At 35.9% G+C, this 9562-nt stretch overlaps 1 long non-coding RNA gene across 2 annotated transcripts; it reads right to left on the bottom strand.

The window, feature by feature from the left end:
* Window positions 1–5698: 5698 nt before the first annotated feature.
* Window positions 5699–9334, bottom strand: LOC113301836. 2 transcript variants are annotated; one of them, XR_003336499.1, is made up of 3 exons: window positions 9205–9334; window positions 8517–8600; window positions 5699–6675 (listed from the first exon to the last, which is right to left on the bottom strand). It is a non-coding gene; the product is annotated as an uncharacterized LOC113301836 (long non-coding RNA). The 2 variants fall into 2 exon arrangements; XR_003336500.1 differs by lacking the exon at window positions 9205–9334 and having other exon boundaries at window positions 7535–9198.
* Between the last annotated feature and the right edge of the window lie 228 nt (window positions 9335–9562).

The raw sequence follows: 9562 nt of genomic DNA on the forward strand, positions 1-9562 counted from the left end.
CAATCCCTTTCCAACTAGCCAGTCTAGTTTTCATTTTTTCAACCAATGGTTCAAAACATTCAATCTTAGATTTATTTGTAAACAAAAGAGATCCTAAATACTTATCTTTAAAAGGTATAGCCGCAACCCCTAGAATTTCTTTAACTCTGTTTCTTATGCTTGTTTCAGTTTTAGGGCTAAAGAAGACACCCGATTTACTTAGATTAATAAGTTGCCCTGAAGCTAAACCAAAGTTCTTGAACATGTTGACTAGATTGTGACAAATTTTTCATTTATTTTACAGAAAAATAGACAGTCGTCAGCAAACAATAAGTGGCTAATAGAGGGAGCTTGGTGAACTATTTTGATACCTTTTACTAGTCCCGTGTTTTTAGCATGCATTATTGATCTAGAAAGCGCTTCCATACAAAAAAGAAACAAATATGGAGGCATTGAGTCTCCCTGTATCAAACCTCTGGTAGGTTTAAAGAACTTAGTGGAGGACCCGTTTAGTAAAACAGAAAGAGAAGTTGTTGAAATACATTAGTACACAAGTTTACACCACTTGTTGTTGAATCCTATTTTGGTCATAATTTGTATCAAGAAGTCCCGTTCGACTCTGTCGAAAGCTTTGGACATATATATTTTTAGTCCCATAAATTCCTTTTTTGATTTAGAGTTCTTCATCTTGTGAATAATTTCATGCGCAATCGTAATATTTTCAGAGATCTGCCTTCCAGGAATGAAGGCAGATTGATATGGTGAAATAATTTTCCACAAAACACCTTTCATTCTTCCTGCCATTAGTTTCTATATTATTTTGTAGGACGTGTTGGCAAGGGCTATTGGCCTAAACTCGGCAGAGGTAGTGAGGTTAAGAGTTTTGGGAATTAAAGAGATGAATGAGGCATTCATTTCCTTAGAGAGATTTTCAGATATGAAGAAAGATTGAACCATGTTTACCAAGTCAGGCCCTACAGTTTCCCAATTTTGTTGGAAAAAATTAGGCGGGAAACCATCCGGGCCAGGACTTTTATCAGGTTCCATTTATTTCAGTTTCCGAGGGAGTACAACAAAGCATTTGGTTATCCAAATCAGTTATGCTACTAGGAATGAGGTCTATCATGCTTTGGTAAATAGTGGGATTAACAGTGGTAGCAATGTTTTGAAAGTGGCCAGTTATGCAGTCTGCGATTTCCTTACGATTATCTAACCATTCATTTTTATTGTTCTTAAGGATTTCGATTATATTCCTCCTAAATCTTTGTTTCGCTTTATTATGAAAATACCTTGTATTTCTATCACCTAGATCTAGGTTTTGGTCTCTACTTTTATCCTTCCAAAATTTCTCTTTTTTGGCGTACCAAGTTGCTAGATCTTTTCAGATATTAACAAGGTCAGTTGACTTATTTGCATAGTTAGGCTTATTATTAGTTCTTTCCAGGTCTTTTTTAACACTATCAATGTTATTCTGGATGTTCCCGAAGCTATATCTGTTCCACAGTCTCAATATATGTTTGACAGTTGCTATTTTTTTATTAACTTTATGTGCTGGAGAACCCTGGACATGTGTTTTCCAAAGTTTAGATATAATAGGTTTACACTCTTCATGTTTGATCCATTCACCAAAGTATTTAAATGGGGTAGCCCATCATTCCAATGGTTGTAAGTATTGAGTTCAATTGGCACATGATCAGAAGCAAGAGGACCAAGATGTTTTATGCCAAAATTCGGGAATTTCTTATTTCATTCAGAGTTTACTAGGCCTCTGTCTAACCTTTGCTCTATGTTATGTCTATCAATTCTATGGTTATTCCAGGTAAACGTGTATCCTGAGAAACCCAAGTCCATTAAACCACATTTGTTTATCAAATCATTAAAGATTTTAGCCTTATTTTTCTTGAAAGGAAAAATACCGTTCTTTTCTTCTTCGTGTAGAACCACATTTAAGTCTCCTATGATTATCCAAGGGCTACCCATTGTTGCTGCCATTTGTTCTATGATTTTCCAAGAGTTCAGTTTTAATTTTCTATATAGACTCCCATAAAAACATGTGAGAATCCAACTACTGTCATTAAAATGATTAATGACAGTGGCATTTATATAATTATAGTCATAGTTGATTATTCTAATATTAACATTATTCTTCCAAATAAGGCATAATCCACCAGCAATACCTCTTGGTGGAACTAGGTAGTAGTTCGTAACATTTACTTGTTTTAGAATTTTGTGCATTTCCTTGTTTTGTTGCTTAGTTGCTTAGTTTCAGATAAAAATAAGATATCGGGATTTTCCTTATTTAGAGTATCTAAGAGCAACTGCAGTGGACGACCAAACCTATAATTATGGTCCAGGGACGAGACGCAGCGGGACGGAGTAAAGATCAAAAGCTGGACCATAACCAAATTCCGGACCATATTTGGTCTGGGACCAAGACCAAAACTATATATAGTGGAGCGGATGTATAATCACCGTTTGTCATCGGGCGTGCATATAAACTACGCCTGTTGTGAAACGTACGTAAAGACACCGCCCCACAAAGAGGCGTGTATATAATTTACGCCTGAATGAGGCGTTGCTGAAATGTTCGCCCGATGGGAAGTTGGTAAAGTTTATGCCCCACGCCAGACGTTCATAAACTTTACGCCCCAATGAGACGAAGACTATATCAACGCCCCAATGAGACGAAGACTATATCAACGCCCCAGCCCGGCGTATGTATAGTTAACGCCTGTTGTCGAGCGGATTTAATAGCTCCGCCCCATTTAAAGCTTCAGAAAATTTCAAAACCTTAGACAAATTTGTTTTTGAAATTCTTTTATACCGTTGGTAATTCGAACGTTGAAGAAAATCGAACGTTCAAGAAAATCGAACGTTGGAAATTTACTGAGGAAACACCTATATATACACATGAAAGGGTGTAACATTTTCCCACAACTAATACTTCAAACTATCTATCACACCAATAAGAAGAAATATTATTTCTGCTTTCAAATCATTTGGAAATTTTTCTGCATTTTGCTTACAATGGCACCAAGAACAGCACGAGGTCCAAATTTTAAGACAATTGAAGATGTAACAATGTGTAAAATTCATTTATCTATATCTCAAGATCCTAGTGTTGGAGCTGATCAATCAGAGGCGACGCTGTGGACTCGTATCAAGGATGATATTGAACTTCATTTATCTAATAATCCAGAGCGGTCTTGGAGTTCCTGGCAAAAACGATATCAGGGAATAAGTAAAGATGTGGCGTTATTTTCGGCAAAAGAGGCAGAAGTGGAAGGTGATATCATACTGGATGGGGTCCTCAAAAGAAGGTAAGCATTCTTGATTTTTTGAACAATTATTTTCTAATATTTAATAAACGCCCATGTACTTAAGTGTTTTTAAAAACATTAACAGCTTGAAGAAGTGAACAAGCGGTTCAAGGAATGCAACGATGGGAAAAAATTTAAGTACGAAGAGTGCTATCCAATTGTGTTAGAAAATATAAAATATAATCGGCGATCGACTTTTGTATTCAATACGACTCACGATTTGGACACTTATGAGAATAACGAGGAAGATGAGGAAGGACCGCAAACAACAACCCAAGGAGAGACTTGTAACGACACAGATGGGGGAGACCTAGAGAACACATATCTCCGTAAGATGGGGAAAAAAGCAGCAAAAAGATTGAAGAAAACAGGGAGAGAGAGATCCAGTCACCAAGAGGAATTGATGGGAATAATTATTAAAGAACAACAAAATTTCAATACTCATTACCAAGCACAATCAAGATTCAAGATGGAACAAAGAGCAGCAGAGTTTGTAGCAAAACAAGCTGAACATGCGGCAAAAATAGCCAAGCAAGCTGAAGACGAAGAATTTCGCATCATTATGATGGATCTTGAAAAAATGGAACCTGTACAACAATAGTACTTCCAACTTCGCAGGGCGGACATAGTTCGGAATAAAAGAAACCAATCTTAACACAAAGGCGGAATAGTTCAAACCTTACTTATTTCTCCTATTTAGTGATTTTAGTAGTATTATTAGTATTATTATGTTTTAATATTTCTTTTTATCTGAACAATTAGCCGTATTATTATGTAATTTTTGGATTTCAAGTTTACTTCCGTTGATTTTAATTAAATTTCTATTTTTTTTTGAAACATACGACCTTAATTAAAACTTGAGGATGGTTACATACAAAGAGATAATAGAACGTACAACAAAATCATTTGTCCAAAGTTAATTATTTTATTATTATCCAAAATTAACATACAAAGGAAATGACAAACGACAATTTTTAATTCCCATATTCTACCCATATATGTTCGATCAAGTCATCACGCAAGCGAATATGTGCATCTTTGTTACGCATTGTACGTCGGCGTTGCTCAGCTCTAATTTGGGAAAACTCGTCACTATTGCCTCTTAATATATTAACCGGTGCTGCGTTGCTACGTTGTTCATAAACATGTAGCCAGTCACCGGGTAGACGCTCATCCTCGACTATCATATTATGTAAGATAATACAGGTTTTCATGATATAGGCAAGCACATCTGGATTCCACATTCTTGCAGGTTGTTTGATGATTACAAATTGTTGTTGAAGTACACCAAATCCCCGTTCAACATCTTTTCTTGCACCCTCTTGCATCGATGAAAATATTTCCTTTTTCCTACCAACAGGATGTTTAATGGCCATAATAATAGTAGGAATCTCTGGGTATATGCCATCACCTAGATAATACGGCATATCATATGAATGTCCGTTCACCTCATAGCTCACCGGCGGTGCTTTTCCTGTTACAAGACTTCGAAAAACATATGAACGGTTCATAACATTAATATCGTTGTTAGAGCCGGGCATACCAAAAAAAGCATGCCAAAACCATAGGTCATACGACACCACTGCCTCCAACACGATACTTTCGCTCCCTTTATACGCGGTGTAAGCCCCGGATTCTGCCGATGGACATTTATCCCATTTCCAATGCATGCAATCTAGACTACCCAGCATCCCAGGAAATCCCCGGTCTTTGTTTTGCTTGAGCAACAGTTCAATATCACCAGCCATTGGTTCACGCAAATATTCTTTCCCATACACATTTACAATTGTCTTACAGAACCTACGAGTAGCTTCCAGCACAGTGGTTTCTCCTATGCGTAAGTACTCGTCTATTGCATCTGCCGCACATCCGTAAGCTAACATTCGTACTGCTGCTGTTACTTTTTGATGAGGGTTTAATCCTAGAACTCCACAAGCATCGGGATTTTGAACAAAATATCTGTTTGCATTGGTGACACCTTCCACTATTCGGTTAAACAATTGTCGACGCATTCTAAATCTTCTGCGAAAAACATTGGGTGGTTGGTTTGGGTACGGAGAAAAATAGTCGTTCCATAGAAGTGAAGCCCCTGACTCACGATCTCTTGGTATTTTGATACGAGTTTGAGGCCATTTTGAATTTGTAATAAGGACTCCCAAACTAACGGCCATGTTATTTTGCATAACTTCTATTGCATCATCATCCGAGGAATAAAAACTACTGTTAGAAGAAGAAGATGAAAAAGAAACAGAAGAGCAATAATGAGCGGTTTTCTCATAGTTTTCCATTTCTATATGAAGCAAAAGAGAGGTATTGTTATTCATATATTGAGTGATCAGGTCTTTAATTTATAACCCATTTTCAAGAGCATTAAAGTGACAACAGAAGAGAGGTACTGATTTCCAAAAAAGATAAAGTGTTTTCCAAAAAAGATAAAGTGTTTGTCAGTGACCTGATATGACTATACAATAAGAATGGAAGGTGAAAATCCTATACACACTGACTACTCGCTCAAACTTCAGAGGACTACTAAAGATGACATCAAACAGAGTAGACTTGAAATGACTAGTCGCTGAAAGAATAGATAAGCATCTAACTATCAGTAGGTCTAGTATGACTACACAAAAAGATAAGAAAAGATAACACCAAAGACAGGTCATCTAAATAGTCATAACAAATTAACCATTCTTATTATCAGTATCCGAAGTCGATGATCTTGGTGCCATAAAAGGAATGTGCGTTCTCGGAGTGGTATTGACTGAGGACATTGTTGAAGGTGATCCTAGATTCATAGCACTCCAAACTTGTGGTGGCATTGTTTGGGAAAAGGAACCGTATCCAAGGGGAGGTTGGACAGTGTGCGGCATACGGAAAAGAGATAGTTGTTGCTGCAAATCAACGTTCGCATTATTTAGCCTTTGTATTTCTGCTTCTTTCGACATAATAACGTCCATCCTCTCCTTCGTTTGTTTTAATGTAAAATCGCGAAATTGTTGATTAAAATCAGCATTTTCTTGAAATAATGTGTAAGCTTCATGCTGTGAAGAAAAAATAAAATACATAAGTACAAATATACAATAAAAAACCGATGCCAGAGATCCACGATGTTGATACTTCAATTTGTGCTCCCCTGTAAATGTGATGTCCATAGTAGCGTGCGGTTTATCATCTTGCAGTATAGGAAACCTCCCTAACCGGGGAATATCAACCTCCTCGGTTTATCATCTTGCAGTATAGGAAACCTCCCTAACCGGGGAATATCAACCTCCTTAATTTTACCAGTACTGATTAAGTTATAATCCTCTTCGGCTACAAATTTTTGTTTCTTGTTCGTCTTCATGCGACCATTGAACCGCGATGTGAATTTGTTCAACATCTATGCACACAAAAGATAGATGCAATTAGACCAACCCACGCCATTTCATATTTTTATTAGTCCAACACCATTTATATTCCAAATACTATAAAAATCCTTAACACAAACTATATCAATTCCAAAATCTATAATTCTACGAACACAAATTAAATCGTCACCGATGCATTTTGAAAATCATTACAACATTCCACAACCCAATTTAATCACTTCAAGATTCCATAAAAATCACTAAAAAATCAATTCCATACATATAAATTAGCTCTTCTACATATGTAACACACAAAATGTACATAACTATAATTTTTGGCATAACCACGTGAATTGTAAAAACACATATTAATCTATATAACCCACAAATTAAGTGTTGTACATATTTGACAAAATTTCATAAAATCTTTTAGCCTAATTCACATGAACATCAAAAATAAACCAAAAAACAACTAAAATTAATCACCTCAAAATTCAATAAAAAACAATACAAATTCAATTATTTTTAACCATATTCACATATGTACAAATCATCTCTTCTACATATATAACACACATAATCTACATAACTACCAATTTTTACAGTAGCCAAAACTTTTAAATCTATTCCACCCACAAATTAGATCTTCTATAATTATTTTAAAATTTCTTTTAACCAAATTTACATAAGCATCAAATATGGTTTTTTTCACATACATATTATTCTCTAAAATCACAAAACACACATACCCAATTATATTTAATCAATTTCATATTCATATTTGTTCTTTAAAACCCATCTTAATATAAACTAATTTTAACAAATAAAACCCTAAATAAATTATACAACAATACGGATAAAACAAAAGAGATTAAGAAAAAAGAAACATACCTCTTTTCTAACCGGGATTCATCAAGTATCTCGTTTTTTTTTATTCTCTTTTCCTGCTAGTTACTGTGATGTGTTGTGTTTGTGGGCGGTAGAAACAAAGAGGAGGTAGAAAAGAAAAGAAGAAAAGAAAAGAAGAAGACGGAGAAGATTAGGGTAAACACCAAGTGAACACGTGTGCTATACGTGGTAGTTTCTCTTAGTCCACACGTGCTCGATACGTGTGTTAATACAAGTCAAACACTATACGTACGCCTGACAAGGGGCGTTGATTATACGTTCGCCTGAATGAGGCGTTGATTATACGTCCGCCTGGATGAGGCGTTGATTATACGTACGCCTGGAGGAGGCGTTGATTTACCCGTCCGCCACACCAGGCGTAGATTATATCTACGTCCCTTCTCCGAGCGTTAACTATATGTACGCCCCACAACGAGCGTATTCTTTACCAACGCCCCACAACCAGCGTAAACTATATCTACGCCTCTTCGGGACGAAGATTATATGAACGCTCCACATGCAAGCGTAGATTATACATCCGCTCGACTAAATATACTCCACTGCCTTAACGTCACACTCCAGATTACTCTCAAATTTGATCGTTTGTTTTGGTCTTTGATCTTTGGTTATGATCGTACCATTGTGGATGCTCTAAGAGACTATTTCTAGCATCAAGTTTTCCTAAGCCCTGGCAGTTCCAGGCTATCATACTTATAAACCGCCAAAAATAAGAGATTACAGGGTATCTAAATTCAACTAGCACAAAACAAGAATAATTTTCACAATGCAAACTTAAAGAAGCATCTAGTTTTCTATCATAGTAAAGAGCAGGGAGGAGACAGTAATATAGATGTTCAACCGTATCGCATATAAATATGGTTACAACACAATAATCAAGTGATAAACGGTGACCAACCAAATATATGCAGGATTTACTCACAACATTCCTAGATTTAATAGGCAACAAATTTGAGGTTAGGTTTACCTCATTGCAGCACTGCAAGCCTTTCTTTGTATGAATTTGAATCAAATCATCAGCATGATTTATTTTAATTATAGCACATGGTACCTGTATTCAGACTAGAATGCATTAGTTTTGGCAGTGATTTTATTTTTCCTTTGCAGAAATTAAAGAACTTCATTGGTCTGCTAAGAACAAACCCAGAAAAAGAATAAAGGGAAATTAACAGAGATGAAGAAATAAGGGAAATTAATTTAATCAAATCTGTTGGCTAGATATCAAGAAAAGACCTCAGCAATTAGATTTCAGAAACACAGAAAACAAACAGGAAGATTAAGAGACAAAAAAAGGTAGTCTGTAAGAAAATTAGATTAATTAAGACAGATAGAGATCAATTGATAGAAAGATAAAAGTAGATCTGAAAAGCCTGAGGGGATGCAAAGGGAAATCGATTAAATTATTAGCATCACAAAGGAAAATCAGTAGAAATTAAATAACAGGAGACTTAGGATTTTGTAATTTGATATAACACGGTCTAATGAAGCTCGATTGCAAGAGAAAACGACAGTCTTGGAATCACAACAACTTTGTAAAGGTGTCTTCGAGTCTTGGAATCTAGGTATCTTGGAGTCTTAGAAAACTTGTAGAAGAGGTGTCTTAGAACTAGGAATCTCAATGAATTAAAGGCGTTATTGGTGTTTTAGGAACTTACAGTGACAAATCTGAGATGGTTTTGAGGACATGAGAGAAGAATCAATGGTGTGGTTATCGATAGTCCCCGAGTATGTAGCTTATCTAAGCTTGACACGTTAACTAGCTATAAAGTCTTCTCACAACTTCTCATACGATTTCAATGTTAAATGCTTTCCAACGCTCCTTTCAATCTACTTCGTTCATCTTCATTTTTCTTTTACACGCGTCATCTTTTCTTTCTTTTGGTAGATTTCTTGATTGATGCATACACGTAGGTGATATGATTCCATGACTTTCCTGTATACACCTTATCTTACTCTATTGTTATCCGATGTTCTCCACGTATTCTATGGATATTTATCCCTCAAAGTTTGCCT

This window comes from Papaver somniferum, chromosome 8, assembly GCF_003573695.1.
Source record: "Papaver somniferum cultivar HN1 chromosome 8, ASM357369v1, whole genome shotgun sequence".
NCBI lineage: Eukaryota > Viridiplantae > Streptophyta > Magnoliopsida > Ranunculales > Papaveraceae > Papaver > Papaver somniferum.